Source organism: Phascolarctos cinereus, unplaced genomic scaffold (assembly GCF_003287225.1).
Source record: "Phascolarctos cinereus isolate Bilbo 61053 unplaced genomic scaffold, phaCin_HiC Scaffold_5;HRSCAF=322, whole genome shotgun sequence".
NCBI lineage: Eukaryota > Metazoa > Chordata > Mammalia > Diprotodontia > Phascolarctidae > Phascolarctos > Phascolarctos cinereus.
Window position 1 is genome coordinate 174,182,930 of NW_027555958.1, and position 27,175 is coordinate 174,210,104.

At 37.3% G+C, this 27,175-nt stretch overlaps 1 long non-coding RNA gene across 2 annotated transcripts in view; it reads left to right on the top strand.

Moving 5' to 3' along the window:
* Positions 1-27,175, top strand: part of LOC110192052 (uncharacterized) — a 102,898-nt gene that overhangs the window by 8,953 nt on the left and 66,770 nt on the right. The window lies entirely within an intron of this gene.

The following is a 27,175-nucleotide window of genomic DNA, read 5'->3' on the forward strand; positions in this document are numbered from 1 at the left end:
TTTGGGAACATGAATATAGAAGGAATCAGTACTATTCTAACTGCTCCACAGAGCCTTCCATGTGCATGTGTTTGGGCATTTAGGCATTTTGTTTCATTGATTAATACATTATTTTTAACTCCTCTGCCTCTGTAATAGCTGTATCTCTGTGTTGTAATATCATATTAATGTTATTATAGACAAGTAAAGAAATGCTTTACTAGGCATAGTCAGACATATACTAGACTTTTGGAAATAAAATTCTAAAATTTCAGGCAAAAGATAAGCACAACCAGCTGGCCAAAAGTTCTGAAAGAGTAGATGCCTAGAGTAGGATAATAAGCTTTAAATATGCAAATGTTGGTGTTGGAATCACATTTTTCCAATAAGGAAAAAGAGGAGAAGACATCTTCAGAATCTAAATTGTCTGTACAAGGAGTACTCCAAAAACGCTCATATTTACAAAGGGCACATAAAGAAGATGGAGGGGCACCTACATTAAAAGATGTGATTGCTGTACCACCATCAGTAATCTTTGTGGAAATGGGAAGACTGGAATGGCTCCAAGAAACTAAAGATGATGAAATGACCCAATTTTCAAAGAATAATGTTGAAACTACAGAACTGTGGGATTTATGTCAATCTTTGGGAATACGTAAACCAGTTATAGTAAATGCTTGTTGACTGGCTGACTAGTTTGTGAACCTTTAGAAAAGGAAGTAGGAATCATAAAAAGCCAACACCTGCTCATTAAAAACCAGACATGTCATAATAGTCTCACTAATTGTTTTGAATAGGTTTATAAAACCAGCTTTTTTTTTCTCAAATAACCAGACCTATGATTTCATTGGTATAACAACATTCAATGGAGATATTGACTCTACCAGTGAAGATCAGCAATTACCCTATAATATATAGTCCTAAAGAGCCAGTATAGCAGAAAGCACAAACAGCCAGTCTTTGAATCAGGAAGTTCTAGGTTCAGGTCTCATTCTAGCTCTAACATATACCATCTAGTCAACTTGGACAAGGTATTTAACCACTCAGTGTCCCAGGCAACTCTCTCTAAGACAAGCATATTAGGCCAATGTTGAAAACCTATCTTGAATTACTATAATAACCTCCCAATTAGATGCATCTAGATAGTGCAGTGAGTCAATAGAAAACTGGACCTTGAGTCAGGAAAGAATTGAACTCAAATCTTGCCTCAGACACTCACCTGAGCAAGTCACTTAATGTTTGTCTGTCTCAGTTTCCTCAGTTGTAAAATAAGTATAATAATAGTCCTACCTCCCAGTGTTGTCGTGATGATCACATAAGATAGTATTTGTAAATCACAACACAGAGCCTTGCATGTATTAATATGGCATGGATAAAGGCTTGTTCCTTCCCTCCACCTTCCCTTGACTCCTTCCTCTCTTTCTTCTGTAATCCATCTTTCATGCAGCTGGCCAAATAATCTTACGAAGCCCTAAGTTTGACCACATCATTACACTGCTAAAATAAAATGAAATATTCAATGTTTTCCTATTACTTTTAAGTTAAACACAAGCTTTTGAATCTGACATTTATGGTACTCCATAATCTGGTTCTCACTTCCCTTTCCAGCTTCATTTTGAATCACTCTCCTTCACATTCTCTACATTCTGGGCAAACTGGACTACTTCCAAACTAGAGATATTATTTCCAATATACTTTCTCCTCAACTCTCCCTTTCAGAAATCTTCTTTTCCTTTGACAATTCAGATTTCCTTCCTCTGTGCAATTTTCTCTGATCCCCCATATGTATGTGTGCTTTTCCTCTCCAAATATTCTGAGAACACTTTATTATATTCCCTTCTCTTCTCCTTCTACCCACGTACCACCGATAAAAATATAAGCTTTTGCAGAGCATCTCTTTTTTTGTATCCCTATCACTTAATACAATGATAGACATCTGATACATTTGTTGAATTGAATCATCAAATTTGAAGATGACCTTGAGATTTTTTTGTTTTGTTTTGTTTTTGGTTTTGCTAGGCAATGGGGTTAAGTGACTTCCCCAGAGTCACACAGCTAGTAAGTGTTATGTGTCTGAGGTTGGATTTGAACTCAGGTCCTCCTGAATCCAGGGCCGGTGGTCTATCCACTGTGCCACCTAGCTGCCCCCTGACCTTGAGATTTAAGTTGATGGTACAGTGGATAGAAGTATTGGCCTCGAGTGAGAAAAACTTGAGGTTAAATCTGACATCTTACTAGCCCTGTAACCTTGGGCAAGCCACATAGCTTCTATCTGCTTCAGTTATCTCATCTACAAAATGGAGATAATATTGTACATATCTCCCAAGAGAGTTGTGAGGATAAAATGAAAAAAAAATAGTTATAAAGCATTTTGAAAACATTAAAGAAATATAAATGCTATAGTCTTGCTTTCACCACAATATGTAAGCAGTGTGTAAGCTCCTTGAGGACAGATTTTATATCACCAGTGACTTGTTCAGTGCATTGAAAATGTATAGTGAATTTGATTTTACATGACAGACCAGGGGCAGCTGGATGGCGCAGTGGGTAGAGCACTGACCCTGGAGTCAGGAGGACCTGATTCAAATCTGGCTCAGACACTTGACACTTACTAGCTGTGTGACCCTGGGCAAGTCACTTAACCCAATTGCCTAGCCAAAAAAAAACCAAAAACAAAACAAAAATAAATGACACAGACCATGCTATTAAATAGCATATAAGAATTTAAGGGAGAATTGTGTATTGATAAATAATATGATGCAAACAAAAGATCAAAGGCTAGATAGTCAAATAGGAGAAATCTAGGCAAAGTAGTATGAGATATTTGAGGAGTGATAGACTACTCCATCAGCAAAGGGCAGAGCCTGTTTCATGGGAGAAATGATACCATCAGAGTTGATCCTTAAAGGCAGGGAGAGATTTTAATAGATGAATATGGATATGAGTCCTTTCCAGGCATGGGGAGCCAAATGAGCAGGAGCTGGACAAAACCACAGGATGTAGAATAACCCAGTTTGGCTAGAATATGGAACATGTGAAGGAGAGTAGCATGAGATAAGACTGGAAAAACAGGTTAGAGCCAGACTGTGAATGATGGGATGCCAGGAATGGGAGTTCATACTTTAATTGGATTTTGGGTAGAGGAGTAGCATGGGAAGAGTGATGCATTAGAAACACCGTTTAGACAGTGGTTTGAAGATTGGATTGCAAAAGAAACAGGATGATGGCAAAGACATTGGGTCTTCAGATCTTGTTCTGTATAATAGGTCTTCCTCTAACTTCCTGCATGGACTTGGATTTAACTTCAGCTCCTTTCACAAGCAGCTGCATGCCTTTTGAATGGATTCTATGCTGGTTTATAGATCATCTCTTTTTTGTCTAACAGATTAGTTTAGCTTTGGCAAATTTTGACTTTAGATTCATTTTTATGTGTTTTGCCTATAGTACTGTAAAAATAATTTTAGCTTTCTCTCCTACACCCAGATATTGACCCTGAACATGAAAGCTAGCCATCGTTGTCATAGGTGAGGCTCTACCCCTAAATCTAAACAGGGACAGGGCCAAAGTATACAAGACAAAGACCTGGCAGTAGGAAGTTGTGAGAAAGATTTCAAGGCTTTAGGAGACTGGAAACACTATATGACTCAACAGTATGATACAGCAGCCAAAAAAAAAAATAATGCAGTCTTCAGCCACATTAATGAATATTTAGCGTCACCAAAAAAGAGAGATAATAGTCTAACTTTTTTTCTGGTCTGATTATACCATTTCTACAGTACTGTTTTCAATTCAGAGAAGCTTTAACTGTGTGGCTTGGTAGTCTAGAACCAAGTAAATGTTGGTGATATTCATTGACATTATTAACCTAATCATGCACTCTTGATGCATCTCAAATGTGGACCCATTAGTGGAATTTGAGGAAACTCAAGTTTCTCAGAATACTTGGGTTCTAGCCCTGCTTCAGCTAATTAAGTAGCCCTTTAAGCTTGGGAAAGGTACTTCTCATTTCTGAGACTCATTTTCCTGCTTTGTAAAATGAAGAGGTTGAGTAAGATGATCTTTTAGTTCCCTTCCAGTTTTAAAATTCTATCAAGTACCTCAATGAATTGGGTAGCCAAACTGGTCAGGTTACTTGAAATAGTAACACAAAGAGACCACTTGAAGGCACTGACTGGCTAACGCAGAGAAAAAGAAGAATTACAGAAGACAATGGAAAGAGTAAACATAATTCCAAGGAGCAGAGTCAGGACCAATGGGTAGAAGATGAACTTCACCTTAGTATCAATAAAAGCTTCATAACAATTATAGTTTTTGCTAGGTGAGTTAATGAGCTCTTTCACTAGAAGTATGACCCCTTTTGAGGGATGTTAAAGTATGACAGATAGGTAGGTGGCTCAGTGGATAAAAGGGCTGTACTGGTAGTCAGAACACACTCAAGTTCAAATCCAGCCTCAGACACTTACTAGCTGTGGCAAGTGACTTAACCCTCTCTGTGCCTCTATGCCACAAATTACTCCCCTATCTTCCAAGTTTGTTGTGAGGACAAAATAAAACAGTTGTAAAGCACTTTGCCAACTTTAAAATGTTATATAAATGCTAGCTATTGCTATGGAATTATTCTTGTGGCTGGGAGGTTGGAGTAGATTACCTCTAAAATGCCTTTCAACCTGAATAAATTCATGGAGAACTTTTATCTACTCCTCAAATATTAGTCCTTCCTATCAATACTAATGGCACACATTTGGGAAATAGTCTAAGGTTGTGATATTCCTCACAATAAACCTATCAGTTTTTTCATCCCAATTTGAACATAATGAAAATGAGGATAAGGGAGGATAAGTGATGAGTTGCCCATGGTCACACAGCTAAGCATCTGAGGAAGGATTTGACTCAATTTAGCTAGAATATAGGGTATGTGAAGAGGAGTAGCATGAGATAAGGTGTCCTGATTCCAACTCCAATGTTCTTTCCATTACTACATGTTGTCTCTTGTGTGACCTCTGCCCAAAGGGGGCGAATCTATTTTAAAGTAGTCGAAGAGACTCTGGAAATCTGTCAGGACAAAAATCATCTAGTGTCCTTTGCTTAGGGCCATCTTATTAAAAGTGATCAAATGGCTCAAATGAAGGACTTGGCACTCTAGGGTATATACATTTTTAGCAAGCTATATAATTAATAATAATAATGGATTAAGTAGTAGATAATTAACACACACAATATTTTTAGTAAATGACTGGATGGTTCCCTATTTTTAATTAACTAACACGTTTCCAGAATTAACAATATACTAGGAACACTATGGATTGTAGATTGGAGAAATTATGTTCTTTATATGGGTGAATATTATATCTAAGAGCAGTGTTGAATATTACCATTTATGCATCTTAATTTCAGGTATTAGCAATTACACATTGTGTTTTTCAGTATCATAAAAATGATATGATTTTATGAAATAAGATTAGCTGAAACTGTAAGACACTCATTAAAACAATTTTAATAGGTGAGCCACAGAATTTTTTGCTAATACAGGAATCTATGCCCATGCATGCACTATTTATGATACCATTTGAGACTTACATAAAATATAAGTTGAGAGAATGCATTTCATTCAATAATTCACAAAGGTAGCAAATAACAGCAAGGGGAATTGAGAATAAACCAGGTCTTTTCACTTACTGTAATATACTGATATTGCATCTGTGGTCTCCAATATAAAATTCTTATTTTGAAGCCAGACAAGCTGTGCACAATGGCAAGATTAGGAGGCTATCTGAAGACAGAAAGGAAAAAAAAAAACAACTAGGAGCTGTTTCTGGTTCACAATCAGGTTTTCAAACATGCTAATCAAATTTGGGTGCCTGCTAACTTGATAATTAAATTTACAAATGATTAGAAATATTTGCCATGGAAAGATTTAAAGTCTTTTTTGGAATCCTAATGAAAGCTCAAGCATTATGTGTATGCCTCTTGAGGACCCACCAAGGATAGAGTGTATTAAAAATATAATTGGTTTTAAAGCACATTTGATTAAATTTTTTTCCCCTGCAATTCATGCTGTCTGCTTTGTAGTCACCTTTCAGGTTATTTCCCACTTCCTGAACAATGTACTTAAAATACTGATAGGTGAATGCGCCTCCTCTGGTTTACACTAGCTATTCTCTATACCTTATCCTCCAACATAAATCTCTCTTATAGAAAAAACTGGAAGAATAAGTTCTCAAATTGGTCAATACTTTTAAAAGAACTATTTGTATTATTTGAAATGGAGACAAATAGTGCATTGTTAGGGAACCTGTGTAAAACAGGTGATTTTTTTTTTTTGGTGAAGTCTCTATGAAGTTGTAAAATCCTTAATTTGCCATGTCAATGACTTAGGTCTGATATGTCAGTTCAACCCAGACCAGACACATTGCATTTCCATGACAAATAAAGGCATTGTTGAGTCAAAATTAAAATGTGCAGCATGTTATTGTCAGAGAAATTAAATGAATTTCTAACAGACTTTTCCAAACCTCCTGTTGATGGAGAAATGCCAACTTCCCAATTTTCTACTGGTTGTTGTTAACAACCCCTTGTGGTCAATCCTTTTGAAGGCACCCATTAAAGCAGGGTCAAGGGGCTACAAAATAAATTGGCTGGAAAATAATAACAGTGGTGCCCTGGGATGACCTCATCTATAATTGTTTGCATAAAGGGGCTGTAAGAGCAGCATCATGGTTAATCTGAGTGTCTTTATTTCAATCTATCCAGGGACCTTAAGGGTCGATGTGATTTACTAACATCCCTTGCAAGTTATTAAAAATGTTGAACAAAATTGATGGAAAGATGTTATTGCTTTTGTAATAAAAATAACTTTCATGATACTGTTTACAAATAAATTTTATTAGATTTTACTTCCAGTCTGCCTACCCTATTCCACCACCTCCTCAAAGTTTCTCAGCTATTTGATAACAGCTGATTATTTGTGGACACTTTGCTTTCTTTTTTAGTTATATAGTGCCAGTGACATAGATGATGTTCTGTGGGGTTTACAATATAGATGAAGATGCTGTCTGCTCCGGACTGCTGGAAGGCTCTTGTCTCCCACAAAGGACAACAGGACAGGCAGAGAGCCCGCCTCCTTCCACCTCCCCCATCATATAATCATGAGAACTGTTGAAAATAAAGATTCAAATGATTTGGAGCCTTGCTGATTTAATAGATCACTCCAGGCAAGAGGTACCATTAAAAAGTGGCTTGAATGAATTTTTAACCATTCCTCCCTGAAATAGAACCCGCAATGTTAGCAAAATACCCAATAGCCACCAGCAGGCATAGAACAGCACAGAAGGGAGAAGGTGAGCAGCACTTTCCAATAGTTTGTAAAAGGAGGCGAAAACTAGAGGAAGAAATGGGACAGAATGCAATAGATCTTCATCTTTGCAAGGCATTTATTAAATACTTAATTGCCTGAGGAACTGGAGTGTGTTGTATATGTGAAGAAATACAACTATATTTTCTAGCTCCTGGGAATTTGATGTCCAACATATTATAGACAGAAGAAACAAGAATGTGTACAGAAATGGGCACAGCAAACAAGTTGTGGGGAGTGGGAGGAGGAAGAGTATATAAAAAGAGAGAGATAAAAGAGGAAATTTCTTCTTATATTCAAATGTCACTATCACATAGCAAGCAATGCAGAGCCAGACCCTGTGCTATTTGTATCATTATCAAGTGTGGTTGTAAAGGTAATTCTAAAAGCCAACAATGGAGTCAGAAGACATGGGTTCTAATTAGATCCAACGTTAACTAATCCTTTAAGGTTTTTTGGTTGGTTTTTTTAAAAATAATTTATTTACTATTTTTGCTTTTGCATCACATTTATTTCCCAGATATATCCTTCCTCCACTTCTGTCCTTAAAGATGTCTCTTGCTTAATAATAAATAAATAAATAAGTAGAGAAAAAATTCAGTTCAACAAAGTCAACCAACACATCATCTATATCTGACCATATAGGTAATATTCCATATCCTTAGTCCCTCACTCCTACAATGGGAGTTGCATTTTCTCAACTTTTCTCTTGATCATTTTAATTCCACAGCATTCAGTTTCATGTTATTGTTCCTTCCTTTTTATTGTTAAAATTGCATATAATATTTTCTTAGTAATTCTTATGTCAGTTCATATACCTTTCTGTGCTTCTCTGAATTCTCCATATTTAATTTCTGACAGCATAGTAATATGCCATTATGTCCATTCATGTCCTACAATTTGTTTGGATATTCCCTAGTTAATTGGTAAATACTTTGGTTCCAGTTTTTTCACTACTACAAAATAAAACTGATGCTCCTAACAGTGCTTTGGTATATATGAGAACTCTCTCTCTCTCTCTCTCTCTCTCTCACTCTCTCTCTCTCTCTCTCTCTCTCTCTCTCTCTCTCTTCTCTCTTTCCTACTTGAAGTAGATGCCTAGCAGTGGAATTTCTGGGTCAAAGGGTGTTTCCAAATCACTTTAGAGAATACTTACACTAGTTCACAGACCCACAAACAGTATATTTGTGTTATTGTCTTCTTAGTTCCCTCTTTCTTCATCTTTGACAAGTTGTGATGTGAGGTGAAACCTGAGTTGTTTTGATTTATAATTAGTCATTCTCAGCAATCATTCATGTAATTGTTTATATTTTACAGGGTTCTTTAGTTTTAAAATGAATGAGGTTGGACCAGATGCTTTTCTTAAAGATTCTTTCTACCTCTGAAATTCTGTGATATATGTGACATAAGGAAATCAATCTCATTTCTTTGTATTTGGACCTTTTTATTTTTTTACCATCCTGTACTAAATTAAGGCTTACATGTAATATTACTTTGTTTCTAAAAACATCAGAAATTTTCTCTTTTAAATATCTACAGGCTATTCAAGGGAAACTTATAAAGTCAAAGTATTTTGTGACATACAGGACCTTTCCTATATCTGTCTCTAGTATAGTACCCAATAGCAGCTCAGTAAATATTTTCTGATCAATAAATCTGAAAATGTTTTCAGATTTAGTGTGGACACTAGTTGCATTTTAATTTTAGTTACATTTTAGTATTTTTCATTTTACTCTCAAATGCATAGTATCTCTAGGTTATTTTCAATGGTAGTTGTCTAAGAGGTCATGAATTCTAATCCCCCAATTTTACCGAAAAGGATACTGAGGCCCTGAATTAGATGACTTGCTTCTAGTTATTCAGCCAAATAACAGTCAAATTGGAACTAGAAACCAGGTGTCCTCACTACCAATGTAGGGTTTTTTTTCCATTATCGCAATGACCGAATACAAGGGAATAGGTATATAATTTAGTATTCATAAGCATAATGTTTATGTATATTAACTTAATAGTTAAATTTACAAATTGATAGAATACAAATTTTAATCTACATTGAAGTCACATTAAATTTAAAGTAATATTGTAGTTGGCTTTCTTTTTTTGAAGAGGAGGAAGTTACATGAGATGAAGAAAATAGTAAGTCAAAAATGTGATACTCTAACCCACTGTCACGTGGATTTCCCCAGTGGTTCTATTGTAAATTAGAAGAAGCCCTACCTACAGGTATCAAAAAAATAGCAGAGAGCCATGAGAGGAAGGGTCTGAATCAAGCTCTGCAGCAGTGATGGCAGCAAGAAAATGGAATTGAGAAGAAACAGGTCTTGGGAAGCATCAGGAATGAGATTGGAAGGTTACCCAAAGGAGAGGAGAGAGAATTCTAAGTGTACTTGTGCAAACAAATATATAAAATGGGACTAACTAGAGATTGTGACTCAGAGTGGGAAATTTGACCTCATATGTATCATTCAGACTTAATGGGATGAGACTCATATCTGAAATGTAGCTGTGAAAAACTGTACCTTATTCAGAAGACATAGAATTTATACACACACACACACACACACACACACACACACACACACACACATATATATATATATATATATATATATATATATATATATATATATATATACATATATGATGAAGCAGCATTGTAGAGTAAGAAAATATATTAATATGAAGAACTCCAGAAATCTGAGGTAGGAAATATAGTGAAGAATGTTCAGGTGAGAATAAATTAAGAAGAAAACAGAAATGATATTTCCAGACCACCAGAACAGAAGAAAGAATTAGATAAGAATTTTAGGAAACATCATATGCCAGTTGTGGAGGCACAGTGTTGAAGTGACAAAATGATAGTTGAAGTTCTCCATCTGGACCTCTGCCAGAATTTCTTTCTTTCTCTGTGTGTGTCTGTCTGTCACTCTGTCTCTGTCTTTTCTCTTTAGCTCTTTCTTTCCCTCCCTCTCTCCTTTTCTCTCTCTTTCTCTCCCTGTTCTTCTCTATGTCTCTGTGTGTGTCTCCATCTCTACCCCCACTCGTTATGATGTGCACCCTAGATTTTGACAGAGCAGATTACAGAGGACTTAGAGAAAGGCTAGGTAGTAGGTTCTCATTACCTAATATTCCCTAAGCAAAATCAGGCTAGGGTTGGGAAACTTTCAGGAATAAAATAATAAAGAAAGACAAAAATTACTACACTGAGAAGAAAAAGAGGTAGTTGTTTCAAAAACAGACATGACTGTATAAGAAACTTATGAACCAAGTGAGACTTTTAAAAGTTATACATGGAAGATGGAATCAGGGAGAAGTAATGGAAAATGAATACTAAAACACATGACAGTTATATATAGACAATATCAAGAACACTAAAACTGTTAATGAGATGAGCATGGTGGTATGTGTGAAGGCCAAAAAAATTGTTAAAAGTTTAGCTATTTGGGGTTCAAGAAGAAGATACAAGGAGATAAAGGACCTCACTTAACAGCAGACAAAACAGTAATAATTTATGACAATAAGAATAGGAAAATACTCAACTCCTTTATCTTTGCTTTTCTGTTCCAAGGAGAATTATTTGGGGACTTGAAAAGATAGAACAAAAATGAAATAGGAGACGATTGAAATTGAAGATAAGTACAGATATTATAAGAAGAACACGAGTGCCCTCAATTAGTTCAAATCACCCGGCTCCAATGAACTACCATACTAAAATACCGATAAAACTAGTAACTATGATTATTGAACCACTGTTGGTGATTTTTGAAAAATAAAATTGTTTGGAAGATAACACTAGCAAGAGTAAATGTTATACAAGTTTTCAAAAAAAGGGTAAAAGAGTAGAATCTGCAGACTATAGGTTATAAGTCAAGTCCTTATAAAATTCTGGAATACATCATAGAAGGGAAATAGGTAGGGGCAGCTAGGTGGCGCAGTGGATAGAGCACCGGCCTTTGAGTCAGGAGGACCTGAGTTCAAATCCGGACTCAGACACATAATACTCATTAGATGTGTGACCCTGGGCAAGTCACTTAACCTCATTGCCTAGCCAGAGAGAGAGAGAGAGAGAGATGTAAGCATTTAGAAAGAGAGCAGCGATAATTAAATCATGGCCTCACCTCAAAGAGGTCATGAAAAACTGTATATAAGAAAAATTCATGATTTAATACATCATCTTGGGGCAGGTAGGTGGTGCAATGGAAAGAGCACTGGCCCTGAAGTCAGGAGGACCTGAGTTCAAATCCAGCCTCAGACCAAACACTTGACACTTACTAGCTGTGTGACCCTGGGCAAGTCACTTAACCCCAATTGCCTTAAAAAAAAAAAGTCATCTTTTGGGAGTGTTTTTTTTTTTGTATATTTGATATACATGCTCGTGCTGGTTGATGATTGTTAAATTCATAATAAAAAGGTGACGTTTTTGTTTGTTTTAAGAAAAATTGCCACTGAGACAAAATATGCTGTCTTCCTATTTGGATCAGAATCTCCTTGAAAACAGTAGGTGCTGATTTCATTCACCAGTCTTATAATCCTGCTAGTAATTCATAAAATAAGCAGATCCATTGTTTATTATGGAGTTCCATTTTAAATGTTTAAAAAAGTGTGCATATCCAAAACTAGAACATCTGTACTAACAGAAAAGATTTTCCAAAATAAATGGAAATCCAAGATGATTTATATTAGCTTTATAGTACTTTTTAAATGTTTATATCTGGAAATAGATTTGTTTAATGTTCTGTACTTTTACAGTACCCAAGTAATGATCTAACATAATGATGACCTGATTCACAAACATTTAAAGTTATTTGGTTCCCTAGCCAACATTCCAGGACAAATGCTATCTACTAAGTTAGTCTCTGCTGGGGATCAACAGCATTACTCCTCAGTCTTATGTGAAGTAGTGGTTGAAATAAGTTATCCTTCTTCTCAAAGTTAGCTATCTTTCTGGCTCTTATCTTCCTTTGAAGTAGAGAATATAATTATTTTTGTTTTAAAGGGTTTTTTTTTCCTATCAATCTCAATAACTGAAAAAGAAACCAAGATAGGATAATTTTACCAGAAATGTTAATGATAAGCAAGATAATGTCAACAAGCAATGAATGAAGAACTTATATTGAATAGCATCCATGTATAATCTAAACGAATATAGAAGGAATATTTCAGTGTTCATTTTGTCTTAGTAATGTACCCATAAAAATAAAAAGCACTTGATAAGAGTGCTCTCACCTAGCAAGGTACCAGACATGTGGTAGAACTATAATATGTCTGTTGATTGATTTAACAAGAAAACTAAAAGATTACAGATGATAATTATGCTACAATTGAGTCTAAGTATCAATTTACACTTAATCTAAGTAAAATACTATTTATATGACAGTGACTTTTACTTAAAAAACAGAAGAGGGAAGAGGAGGAGGAGAGTGAAGGGAGAAATATGGCAAAGTTGGAAAGTGAATCAGATGGGAAGAAACTTCCTCATTAGGAAGGATAGTTAAGGAGGTTCATTGTATTGAAATGAAGATATATGTATTGGCATTTTCTCCCTTTCTGTATGGTGGCCAGAGAAGGAGAAGAAAGAGAACTGATTAGGGGGAGTAGTCATTAAAGCAAAGAAAAGTCACCAAAACCCAGGAAGTTAAGGACACACTTTCAAGACAGAATTTTCATGTTGTGCTGGCTTAAAGTACAAGAATCATGAATTCATCCTGAAAAGGGATTTTGATTACAAATTTCAAGATACTGGACAAGGTAGAGGAAAATGTTCTTTGGAAACTTGAGGACTAGAGGAAGGGAAATGAGATTAGATTAACCAATTGTTAATAAGGATTGAGGATATATGAGAAAGATCTCAAATTGTATGCCCAGGCTTTTATTTTCTATAAATATTACCCTTTATCAATAGAATATCTTTAACATTGTTTTTAGCTGATATACTTCTGATATTTTGAGGAAGATACATGACTAGAATGGCACATTAATTTTTTTTAGGAACTATGTCTATAAGAACATGACTATTCAAAGCAGTAGACTATAATTCTACTACCTAATAGTAGCAGAGGGGCAGCTAGATGGCTCAGTGATTAGAATGCTGGGCTTGGAGTCAGGAAGACCTGAATTCAAATCTGGCCTCAAATATTTACTAACTGTGTGGTACTGGGCAAGTCACTTAACCTCTGTTTGTCCAAATCCACTGAAGAAATAAATAGCAAACCAGGTCAGTATTTTTGCCAAGAAAATCACAGACAGTATGGTCCATGGGGTCATGAAAAGTCAGACAAGCCTAAACAACTCAACAACAGTAGGAGCAACATATACTAATTACAATAAAAACAGCTAAATCATGGAACCAGCTGGAGTGATAAGTTTGAAGATGTACACAGGCAAAACGATAATCAAAATCATAGAAAAGCTAGCAGGAGGAGAATCAGGTAAGGGAATTTCTCTGGTTAATAATTTTCATTAGGGGAATCTACCAGGGTAAGGAACCTGAGGCCTCAAGGCCACATGTGGCCCTCTAGGTCTTCATGTGTGGCCCTTTGACTGAATCCAAGCTTCACAGAACAAATCCCTGAGACCCCGTAGACTGAAGTGGAACTTGCTGGTTTGAACAAAGTGCCCTTCCATGGAACAAACACTGGCTTTTCTTAGAGAAGGTTCCAATTATGTGCTATGTCCTCATCATCAACATTTGATTCCTATCTTAGAAAATCAAGGAATGCTTAATCAGTGCTTTCCTAATTTCCTAAAAGACCCTGATACAGGGAGAGATTGAAGGCAAAAGGAAAAGGGGAAGGCTGAGGATGAGATGGATAACATGCCACGGAAACAACAAAAATAAATTTGAACAGACTTCAAGAAATAGTGGAGGACGGAAGGGTCTGGTGTGCTATGATCCACGGGGTTGTGAAGAGTCAGACGCAACTGAACTATAACAACATGACTATTTTAATGGTCAAACAAAAACAACAAACCTAGACACTTTAACTTCTTAAAAGGGGGGGGCCTTATTTTCCCATGGAACATAGTTTAGAAGGATGGCAAATCAAGGCTAACAAACACATAAATAAGTCTAAATTTAATCAGTTTTAAAATAGTTTTTTGTATGTAATAAGAAATTATCAAATGCACACTTTTACAGAAACACTCTACAGGATCCCCTTTGCTTTGACTGTGGCCTTATTTCCCTACCTTTTAAAAAGTACAATATTAACAAATGATTGTTTAAGAGAAGTGTCACCAAATGTAGATTATCCATTTTAGTCCCTCAGAGAGTGAGGAGTAGGGGGATTGAAGGAGGGGAGAGATTTTGGCAAAAGCTGATCTAACTGTGTAGGAGGGAGATTAATGGAGAGCAAATTGGGGAGCAATTAATCAAACAGCATTAGAAAGTGAAAAGTAAGAAACAAAGATTCAGGGCTTGACAGGAAAATTCTAAGTTCTTTGTATTTGGCACCAGTCAAAGAAGAAGAAGAAGAAGAATTGGGCTGAAAAGTTCATGAATATGCTTCAATTAATCTGTATGCTGCAGCAATGCTTTTTAGTTTGGTTCATTTCAATCTGAAATTCTCTTCCTCATTGATGTCAGCTAGTTAGCCAAGATGGTGTATTACTGTTATGATCACTGTAGCACACATAATTTAGATTTATCTCTTTGGGGACTCAGCTCCACCCCCTGCTAGCTAATATGCTCTCCATGTTTAATGATGCAAAAAATGTCCCTGAGTACAGGTTATTTATCTTTATCAGGGCCTTCCTTGGGCGGGCTGTCAGTTATCAGCTCAGATGTTTGTTCCTAAATGGTTTGTTCTCATCCACATTCCAGGGTAATCCTGAAGCCCACATCTTCACCCATGTTTGCAGCTTAAGGTTTCCAGATATACCTTAATAATGCTGATTTATGTGTCTGAAGGAGCTGCTCTTATGATCCAGGGCTACAAACTCTGAAATCATTGTCACGGAGATACAAGACCAGTCCAAAATCCCAGAAAGAACTTGGATTGAGAGGAAAGATCATAAACAAAGTAGGAAGGGTTTCACTGAGTGGTTTTCAATGGGTACTCAGCAGCAAATAATAAAGGCTCTTCCAATAATGATGAAGACTGCCCAGGTATCTATCAATCAACATTTATTAAGAGCCTACTATGTGTCAGGCAGTGTGCTAAACCCCAGGGATACAAAAAGAGGAAAAATGTAGGTTCTATCCTCAAGGAACTTACAATCTAACATGACTTGAAAAGGAAAAATCAACATTATCAGAGGTTGAAAAGCAGATCAGGAGAAATGAGAAAGTCAACACGCATCAGTTAACGCATATTTGGGGGGAAGAAAAGGGAATAAGCACTTATATGATGCCTACCAGGTGCCAGGCACGGTGCTAAGTGCTTTTTGCAAATATTATCTCATTTGATCCTCATGACAATCCTGCAAAGTAACTGATTTTATTGTCCCCATTTTACAATTAAGGAAATGGAGACAAACAGAGGTTAAATGACTTATCCAGGGTCACATAGCTAGTAAGCATCTGAGGCCAGACTTGAACTGAGCCCTGTCTTGACTCCAGGCCCACTGTACTATCTATGTTGCAACCACCTGGTATACAGATCTGATGATTTATTGGGTATTAGGAGCCCCCTGGTGAGGAAACTCTACCGAACAAAGCAGATCAGCAACTTTGGATCTCATAATGGCACAGTGGAAAGGTTGCTGGATTTGGAGTCAGAGGACCTGGCTTTGAATTCTGCTCCTACAACTCACAATCTGTGTGACTTTAGGCAAGTCATTAACTTTTCCATGCCTCAGCTTCCTATTCTGAAAAATAAGATGATTCAACTACTTGATCTCTAATGTCCCTTTCAGATCTAAGCCTATGACCATTTGTTGTTGTTAAATCGTTTTCCAGTCACATTCAACTCTCCATGATCCCGTTTGGGGTTTTCTTAGCAGAGATGTGGGAGTGGTTTTCATTTCTTTCTCCAGCTTATTTTACAGATGAGGAAATGGAGGTAAACAGGATTAAGTGACTTGCCCAGGGACACACAGCTAGTAAGTAACTGAGGCCAGATTTGAACTCAGGAAGATGAGTCTGCCTTACTCCAGACTTGGCACTCTATCCTCTGTGCTACCTCACTGCCCTTATAAGTCTCTTAATTTATAATCTTCTTAGACATTTACATACCATGACACTTCAGCTACCCTCCCACCAGCAGCTTGGACTCTACCCCTAGGACTCTGGCACTGAGGATCAAGCTTTCATCTTATGTTTTCTGGAATCAGGTTTCTAGGACACATTCTAGACATTTAAACTGAACCATGCCACCAAAGGCACATATTCTCCCCCCTCCCATTTATATTTTGTCTTCCCCTGTTACTATGTAAACTCCTTTTGGGTTTTTACATATTTTGCTTACCTATATTTTGAGTTACATCCTTAGCACTTAGCATAGTGCTCCATCATAGTTATTGATTAATAAATATTTTCTCTTTCATTCATTGAGAGTTGTCTGGGACAATGAGAGATTATGACTAGCCTAGGATCACATACTAGTATGTGTCAGAAGCCTGATTTTAGGTCATATCTCCCTGATTCTAAGACCATTTCTCTATCCACTATCCCATGCTGCCTATCATTCACCATAAAGATAAAAAGTGAAATCAAAGAAACACATCTACCTTTAAAGGAATCAAAAAGAGAAGATCAGAGAAAGATTTATACTTTATAATTGGGTCCCAGTAGGTCACTAAAATTATCTTTTATTATGTGCTGCCCCTCCCAACACCAAGGCATTTAGTTGAGTATAAAAAGAACAAATAAAAATTATATTCCTACAACGATTAAGATTTCTAGTTGTTCCAACTATATTGTTCCATGTGCTTAGACAGAGCCTTTTACTTATAATGAGACTGCTCCGTGAGCATTTGAAAAGTCACAGTGGCTAGACAACATAATGTTTTGACTGGAACCTTTCCTTCTAGTTCACTTGGATGGAAACATTACAAGTGCTTGTCAAAGTCCATTGCTGGTGCTAAAACATCTTCAGGGAAGAAACAGATAAGCCCGTGGATGGTGAAAATTATGGGCCCTTTGATACGGTATTTTGGATTAGTGGATAGAGAGCTAGCCTCAGATTCAGGAAGGATTCGATTCAAGTTTGGCCTTTGACACATATCAGGCAGATCACTTAACAGGAGGAGCAGCTAGATTGTGCAATGGATAGTGTTCCAAGCCTGGAGTCAAGAAGATTTGAGTTCAAATCTAGCTTCAGACACTTACTAGCTGTGTAACCCTGGGTAAGTCACTCACCCTCTGCCTGCCTCAATGGGCATTGCAATAGCACCTACCTCACAGGGTTGTCATGAGGATAAAATGAAATAATATTTGTAAAGTGCTTAGTACAGTATCGGGCAAATAGTAGGTACCATGTAAATGTTAGCTATTATTATTATTACTATTCACAGAGCTCTAGCCAATTTTCTAAGACTTGGCTGCCGAGAAAGTGCTTGCCTGCGTTTATGGAGGGAATTTTCTCATAGTAATTACGTCACTGTTCCAGTCCATATCCCATCCCCATCCCTAAGGGAAAGTTCAGAATATAAAAGCATGTGACTTCACAAGAAACATTCAAAGGAATGAAAAGTATGAATGAAAAGGAAAAAGGAACTACTAAGGGCAACCTGATGAGACTCTCACACTGGGGCTAAGGCTAACCCCTCCAGTCTAGATAACCCACCCACCACCCTCACACTGATGCTGTTACAAACACCTCCAAAGTATGACTGGGAAAAAATAGACAGGATACCACCAGGCATTTCACCAGTGAACCTCAGCATAATGGTTTTCAGTTAATGGCAGGGAAGAGGGAATCCATGATGGTCCAGGATTACTAGATCCACAATTCATAGAAACTTTGGTTGTATCAGTGTCAGGGTAGTTGGCTTAGCATAATATTCATGGCCACTTGCTAAGGACAGAGGTCCTGGCTGCTCCGGAATGATGATTGTATAGGTATTTCAAAGGACAGGGATAGGTCCTGCTTGGGCAAGTTTGATTGGGTTCCTTCTCCTGAAGCCTTAGGCAGGGAATCCTCTCCCAGTTAGGAAACTTGGATAAGTTTCCAAGTAGTATTTGAATAATTGGATGTCTGAAAGAAGGGAGAGGGCAGAAGGAAGATGTTTCCAAGGAGGAACAGGAGAAATGGCTAAGGAATAGATGTTGTTAGGTCATTTCAGTTCATGACCCCAGTTGGGGCATTCTTGGCAAAGATATTGGAGTGGTTTACCATTTCCTTCTCCAGCTAATTTTATAGATGAGGAACTGACACAAACAGGGTTAAGTGACTTGCCCAGGCTCACACTGCTAGTAAGTATCTGAGGCCAGATTTGAACTCAGGAAGATGAGTCTTCCTGACTCATGGCCCAGCTCTCTATGCAGTGTGCCACCTAGCTGCCCCAAGGAACAGATACCCCATTGGAAAAGAGAGAGACTCAGGCAGATTTTTTTTCCCCAAAAAACTACAGCAACATGGCAGACTTCAACTGATAAAGGAACTTCCCCAGAAACTTAGACCTGTGCAAGGGTCTGTGATTTTGAGCACTTAAGATAAGTTTCTGATTCTAAGAATATAATCAATGAAACTCTCACATCTGTGCACAGTACTCTACACAGTTTTGTTTTGTGTTGGTTTTAAAATGATCTATAGCATTTCAGTCGTCTTCTACCACCATGAGATTGCAATGGACTGGTCTGCTCAACAGAAAAGAATGAGTCATAATCATTAGGATAAGAGAAGTAGCCCTATTACTGTTCCTATATCAGGTCTTTCCATTTCTTTTGAATTCAATTTTATTATGCCACAGAGAGCAAGAGAAGCCTCAAGCACACTCAAAAGAGGTCAGAAACCATGATTTTATACAGAATATGCTTTATTTTTAACTACATGTAAATCACTTATTTTGACCTTTCCTTTAAACAAGAGTTGTAACCTTGTTTTTTGGAGGGGTCAGAGGAGAGTGGTGCTTAATTAATTAACACATACTATTCCCCTTTAAAACATGAAATAATGAGACCACTATATAGTTGAAGTTTTCAAAGGAGATCTTGGGTATTTTGAACTATGACTCATTTTTTAATTAATCTATACTACAATAAATCCCCTCACAATATGTGAAATATTCTCTAAGGCCTGACCCAACTTTCCATACCATGAGTCTCCAAAATGAATACACTATTTCAACCACACCAGTCTTTCCATACTATACCACGTTATCTACACTTTACCTCCATTGTTTTCATTCCTTCCTTCCTTCCTCCATAGATGAGCCATAAAGTTGGTCCATCCACTTTAATAAAGTGCCTATAATGGGTAGAGTTCTGAGTATTAGAAGAGATAACAAATATAAATTATATCTTCTTGCTGCACTCAAAGCACTTTCCACATGCTATTTCCCCAATCTGGAAGACTGTGCCCCTTTTTTCCACCTCTCTAAATCATACACTTCTGTTGAAATCCAGCTCAAGTCTCATGCCCTTCATAAAACCTTCCCTGATAATTATAGCAAATGAACATCTTTAGTTTCCCTGAATCCCTGTAGCATGAATGGTTTATAACACATAACCTAGCATATGATTACATCCTGTTTTATATTCTCAAGGAATTCATGTCTCTACCTCCTCTCTCCCATTCTACTTATACTATAAACTCTTCAAGGGCAGAGACTTTATCTCCTACTTCCTTTGTGTTCCCCAAGCACCAAACAATAGCTGGGCACATACTGGGTATTTAATAACTGCATGGTTAATAAATGGGGACATTTCTTTGGAAATACATCATTTGTTGTTTTTGAAAGAAAGCTTTGAATCACTCTGGAACATCCATCTTTTGAATGGGGGATTGTGGAGGGAAGAAACCAACATAAAGATGTAAATTAAGTGCTGTTTTCCACAAAGTTCTTATTACCATTTGGTCTAGACTAAATTATGTCCAAATTATGGTGAAAACACTTGAATGAAGTAATTTTCACAGGAGGCTGTTAACTTGAGAAAATACCAAGAAATACAGATCAGACTGAAATGAGCTTTAGTTGTATACTCCTTGATTCAACTATTTAGATAATGTACCTTCATTTCAATCAGCAACTAAACGTGAGAGAGATAATGGTATTTCTTGTACAGGTACAACGAGACATCAGTCCAATGACATGGAGTAACATTAAAAAAGATAAAGGAATTCTGGAATAGCAAAGGCTTAATTACCCCATTCACCACTCTCCACCAGTTTGTCCAAGTCCCTATGTACTTCTCATCTCACACGTCCCTCCCATGTGCCCCAGTCACCTATATCCTATGTACATACATCTGTCTTTTTTTCCATTTACACCTATAACAAATAGGAGATCTGGCTAAGAAGCTGTACCTCTTGGATCAAAATTGTGATTTCCCTCAAGTACAAGAATTGCAAAAATTTGCCAAAAGGGTAGTGAGTCTAGGAATTCATTGACAAGCATTTATTAAACTTTTACTATATACTAGACACTGTGCTAAATGCTGAGGATTCAATGAAAGGCAGACACAGCCCATGCCATCAGGGAACTCACAAGCTAATGAATAGGATCTAATAAAGATCTCTGCCCTACTCTTCAAAATGAGGAAGATACAGTGTAATATGGATGCCATTTCAAGTTCTAGTACACTTGAGAGCAGGTGTACTAGAATAGTGAGGACATTTTTGAGCCAGTACTGGGCAGATGATTTTCTGGCCTTTTCCACCAAGACAATGTGGCAGTGAGATGGTTTTCACAATTTGAACCATAATGATGCAGAGAAAATGGAGCATTAATTGGCTGAGCTAAAAAAATGACTGTGCAATGAGAGAGGGGCAAAAGTCAGGCAGAAAATGGCAAAAAGGAATTGATTTTCACGTGTAGATGGAAGAAAAGAATATAAGCATCTCAAACACTCTGTACAGAGATTTCCACAGAATGGGAAGACTTGTGGTAACATAAAGAGCCCAGGTTATTTTTTCACACAGCTTGGCTCTCTACTTCTTCAGGAGACCTAGGATGATGTCTCTACTGAGTATCCCACATAGAGAAGTTGACACCGAAATCCCAATTTGCAAGCCAGCAACTCACAATGTAACAGAAAGGAATTTGATTAAAAGGAAAAAAAAAAGATAAATTGAATTCTCTTCAAAGAGGTGCATCATGGTAACCTAGTCCTGCAATGTCCACATTTCCACTTTTCTTGCATATATCCTTAAATGTATACATCTTGTTTCCCCTTCCCACCTTTTGAACCTAAGTAGAAATCTGAGTAGGAATTGTTTCATTCTTTGTATTTGTATCCCTGGTATTTAGCACAGTGCCTGACATGTAACAGGTATTTAACTGATGTCATTGATAGATTTCTTGATTCATGTACTGAATGGTTAATCTTTTTTATACATAAATTCTCTGGTTATACGAACTCTTCCTAAGAAATCTATTAAAGACTTTCTTACTGGCATGATTTGCGCACCACAATTGTTTCACTGTCTTCTCTGAGAAGGGAACTGGCAATCTCTCATTGACACTCTAGTTATTAGCTGAGTGTGGTAGCACAGATTCCCTCCAGAATGCTTCTTAATAGAATTTCCTTCTGTAGCAATAAGATGCCAGATTAAGGCCTCCTGTAGTCCTCCTTGAGGTTTAGTTAGCCCCAATCCCTACTTCAGCTAGACCTGGACATCATTAATTAAAGTCCTCATATATGAATTAAATTGCCCTTAGCACTATGTTTGTTGTTGGAGGAAATACAGAACTAAAGAGGAAGTAGTTCCTGTCCTCATGGAAACTTAAACTCTATTAGGACAATAGACTATCTACTTTCCCCTCTTCCCAATCTGGAAAGCACTGAGAGACAGTTTTATAAGACAGCTCATAGAGGGGAAAATACCGGAAGGATATGAAAATTCAGGCCAAAAAGTGATTAATAGTATAACAAATAATGACTGATCCCATATTTCCTCTTTCTCATTTTTACAAATTCTTTACATAAAACAATTATTTATATATTGAGGATATCCTGGATGAAAATAAGAGAAAAGGACAAGTGCTATATACTTTCCAAAGTAATTTTGTACAGGCATTAGTCTATATATTCACTGTTACATATTTGACTCAAAAATACAACAAACACAAGATCCTACTAGGCTTATCATCTGTTGATTAAAAAACTGACTAAATAGAGCAAAATTTAGTCTTAAAGTTTCTTCTCTATGAAAGAGTCTCTGCTTCATATTGTAAGGGCATATAGAATTCCAAAAAAATTTGACTGGTCAATGAGCCTTTGTTGTTGAGGAATGAAACAGGGAGAGGTTTGTTTATGAAAGATGTCAACCATAGTCATGGGGAATGTCCTTCCTAGGGTCTAAACAAAGACTCTTAGCCTGGGGTCTGGGAAATTTTTTGTAATATTTTGATAACCATGTCAATCTAACTGGTTTTCTTCGTAGTTGATGGCACTACTGTCCCCCTGGATACTCAAGCTCACAACATAGGTGTCATTCTTAACTCCTCACTCTTTTTCACCCTTGCCATATCAAAACAGTTGCTAAGTCCCATTGATTTTACCTTCTTCACATCATATGTGTGTATGCATACATATATATGTATTTATGTATATGTATGTGTATATATGTATGTATGTATGTATGTATGTGTGTGTGTGTGTGTGTGTGTGTGTGTGTGTGTGTATTCCTTCTCCTCTTCTCTGACACTGCCAACCATCCCAGTACAGGTATTTATTACCTCATAGGTAGATTATTCAATAATCTGCAAGTTGGTCTCCCACAAGTCTTTTTCCACTCCAGTCTAGTCTGCTGTCAAATTAAACTTCCTAAACCATGGATTTGACCATGACATACCATTACTCATTATCTTCCCTTAAATCCTTCTCCAACCCCATACTTTTGCTATTACTGTAGAGGACCCTACATCCTCCCAGTCCCTGAGGCTTACAACCCAGGTGTCACTATCTCTCACCTCCCACATCCAATCTGTTTGGTATTCAAAGTCCTTTATAATCTGCTTCCCTCCTCCAACCATTCCATTCTTTTTTATACCTTATTCTCCCCATGTAACCTTGATGCAGTGAAACTGCCCTCCTTGCTGTTTCTTGTATAAGACATTCTATCTTCTGACTGCTGGCATTGTCACTGACTACCTCCCATGCCTGAAAGATTCTTCTCTCTTCATCCCTGCCTCTGGCTTCCCCAACTTCTTTCAATTTCCAACTAAAATTCCACCTCCTAGGAAAAATCTTTTCTGGTCCCCCTTAATGCTAGTCCCTGATTACCTCCAAAATTTATCCTGTATATATCTTGTTTATATATAGTTGTTTTCATATTGTCTACCCCATTAGACTAAGTTCCTTGAGAGTAGGAACTATCTTTTGCCTTTCTTTGAATCCCCAAAACTTAACATAGTGACTGACACAAAGTGGTACTTAGTATATCCTTATTGATTTGGGTTTTTTTTTATTTTATACACTTAAAAACACGATTCTGAGAAGTGGCCTATATGCTGCACTAGACTGCCAAAGGGGTGAATGAACCAAACAAGGTTAAGTACCTGGAGTCAAAATGGTATCAAAATGGAGTTGGAAGGGTCCTCAGAGGCTATCCAGTTTTAACCCAGAGTTGATCAAAGATCCCTTTTCTAATATCCCCAATAAAGACTCATCCAACTTTTACCTAAAGACTCCAAGAAAAGAACCCACTACCTCTCAAGGCAGCTAACTGGATCATTCCATTTTTGGATCATTCCCATTGTTAAGAAGTTTTTAAATTTCTATTTAGCAGAATTCCTGCCTCTTTATAGAGAAGAATGATTTCTAACACATGGTATGACCCTCCAAATGTCTATGTTTGCAGATGTTATTGCACTGATTGAATCAACCCAAGAATATGACAAAGTCTTGTCAATAAAATTTTGACTACCCAAAAGAGAAGTCTAACAATGGATATAGTTAAACCAAATGAATAATGTATAGCCCTATGTTTGGGTTATCACATACAGTTGAACTGCTAATTCATTGAGTTGGAGCATCAATGCAAGTACCTAGATCGAGCCATTGAAAACAGACAATAAATTTGATCCAGAATTGAATAGAAGTGGGAAAATGGACTAAATCCACTTGAGAAACTGCATGATGCTTTCAATGATCCCTAACTGCTCATGGTTTTAACATTTATGTTCTCCCAGGGATGATGTATCCTGCGTAACCAAGATATCCAAAGAATAAAAATTGAGGGTGATTTAAAGGTCAATATACAGACATACATGTAAGCTCCAGTATATTTTCAATAAAGATTTTCCTATAGGTTATGTGAAGGATGTTATCCAAAGGGGAAAAAATATGATCAGAACACTAAATGGAATAGAGATTGAGTGACTTTCATATGGGTGCACAGATGACTTTCCTAAGGACAGCACAAAGCTATAAATGGACAACCAGAGTACATGTAAAAGAACAAGGCCCCAAATGCATTGAGGGATAGTCAACAGAGGATCTCTGAGAGAATATGAACAGGAATCAAAATTAGAAGGGATAGGTGGGCTGCAAACCTTCTAAATGGGATAACAGTTCCATCAAAGTATTAAAGAAGTAATAATTATGTTGAAGAGTAAGAAAAGTCTGTACGAAATTATTGTTGTTTGGTTTTGTCTCCATTTGGGGTTTTCTCGGCAAAGATACTGGAATGGTTTGCTATTTCCTTCTCCCACTCATTTTACAGAGGAGTAACTGAGGCAAACGGGATTAACAGAGGCAAAACTTGCCCAGAGTCACTCAGCTACTAAGCCTCTGAGGCCAGATTTGGACCCAGGAAGATGAGTCTTCCTGATTTCAGGTCCAGAATTCTATCCACTGCATCACCTTGCTGCCCTCTGTACAAGATGTGACAATGGAAAAGGTTCTTTGTGAGTGAGGGGAATGTGGAAGAATGTAGTATTGAAGGTGCATTTTAAAGAAAGGGTAGGATTTCAATAGGCAGATATTGGTGGTAGGAGTGGGAATTTTAGGCATAGATAATAGAGATACACACAAAGAAGAGAGAGAGGAATGTGTATGAGGAATGATGAATATGCTACTTTGTCAAATTGACCTGTTTTAGGTTTAAGCTTTAGATTTAAGGAGGAGGTACTCACAACTGTGCAGTCACCCTAAGTTTTGTTTTGTTTTGTTTTGTTTGTTTTGTTTTCTTACCTGCTACTGGGGCTAAGGAAATGGAGCCGAACCACTCACAGCATTTCAACACTTACATTTATAGGGTCACCTACCTTGGTGGTCATCTGACTTAGCTAGGACGCAGCTCAATGTAATCCCTGGCTGCTAGTGCCTAACAATGGCTGTTTGTTTTTTTACATACTGGGTCAGAGAACACCTTGCTGTCACTGGCTGAACATCCAAGGTTCTCTATGCCTTGTATCTCTTTTGTATGTTTTTTTACATCTCTAACTGTAACATAGTAGTTAGGCTAAAGGGTAAGACTATTAATCCCTTTTACATGGCCCCCATCATCTCGAGGCCAACCTACTATTCACCTTGAGCAGAACATCTCCAACCACTCCCTTGGTTCCTTTCCCGTAGAAGTGGCCTTTTTCTCAAACCAAACCTGGGGAAAATGTGCCATCTCAGCAGCAGCCCAACTCATCTCAGTGGCCTTAGACACTACTAATTCAATGCCTAGGAGAACCTTGGTATAAGGAGTCTTTTTGCTCTGGCCAGTTATAAGAATGAATCAACAGTACTCTTATCTCTGGGACCCTATTCAGACATAGCACTCTGGCAAAATATGGCAGTTTTGTGTCTATTCTTCCCCAATTATTTCCAGCCAATAGTATTCCCAATGATTGAGTCAGATTAGCTACGTAAGTGTTCACAGATTTATCATAATTGCTAGTTTAAGAGATAAAGTAAAAGTTCAAAGAACAGTAAACACTTCTTGCTTTTAAGAAGCAAGATAAACCCCCCTGGAAGTCATCAGGTTTCTCCAAAAAGAGCAGAAAAGAAGAAAGGAGAGGAATGAAAGATCACTAGCTCTGGTCTTAGGAGCTCTAACCAGTTCCAGCAACTGCAATGCCTGCCCTAAGTCTCATATGTGGTTTGATCATATTGCTTTTGTTATGACATCTAGAACTGATGAACTCACGTCTCCTCCTTCATCTTGTGGTTTTCATTATCCCAGCTACATATTTTCTGACCTCCCTTTCAAGCTTTTCAGCTTCCCTTTCCCATTAAACCTTGTGGTTGGGGCAACTAGGGGCTACAGTGGATATAGCATAGGGCAACTGGACAATAGGAAGACCTGAGTTCAAATTTGATCTCAAACACTTACTTGCTGTGTAATTCTGGGCAAGTCACCTAACCTCTATTTGCACTCAGTTTCCTCATCTATAAAAATGGAGTTAATAATAGCATCTACCTCACAAGATTATTGTGAGGATCAAATGAAATAACATTTGTAAAGTGCTTAGCCTGGCATATAATAGGTGGTAAATAAATATTACCTAGGATAATAATGATTCTGATGCTGATGATGCCAGCTTGTCAGGAACAATTCCAGGATAAAACTCTTTAGAGGGTTGAGGAAGAAAATGCTAGTGTATTTCTGCCTGACAAGAGGGTATTTACTTATCCCCTGTGGTTTTTTTATACACTTATCTATGTATGTACATACTGTTTCTATGATTAGAATGTAAACTCCTTGAAGTCAGGGAGTGTTTTATTTTAATTCTTATATCCCCAGTGCCTGGTACCTGGTATATAGTAGGTACATGATAAATGCTAGTTGGCAGATGACTGACTAA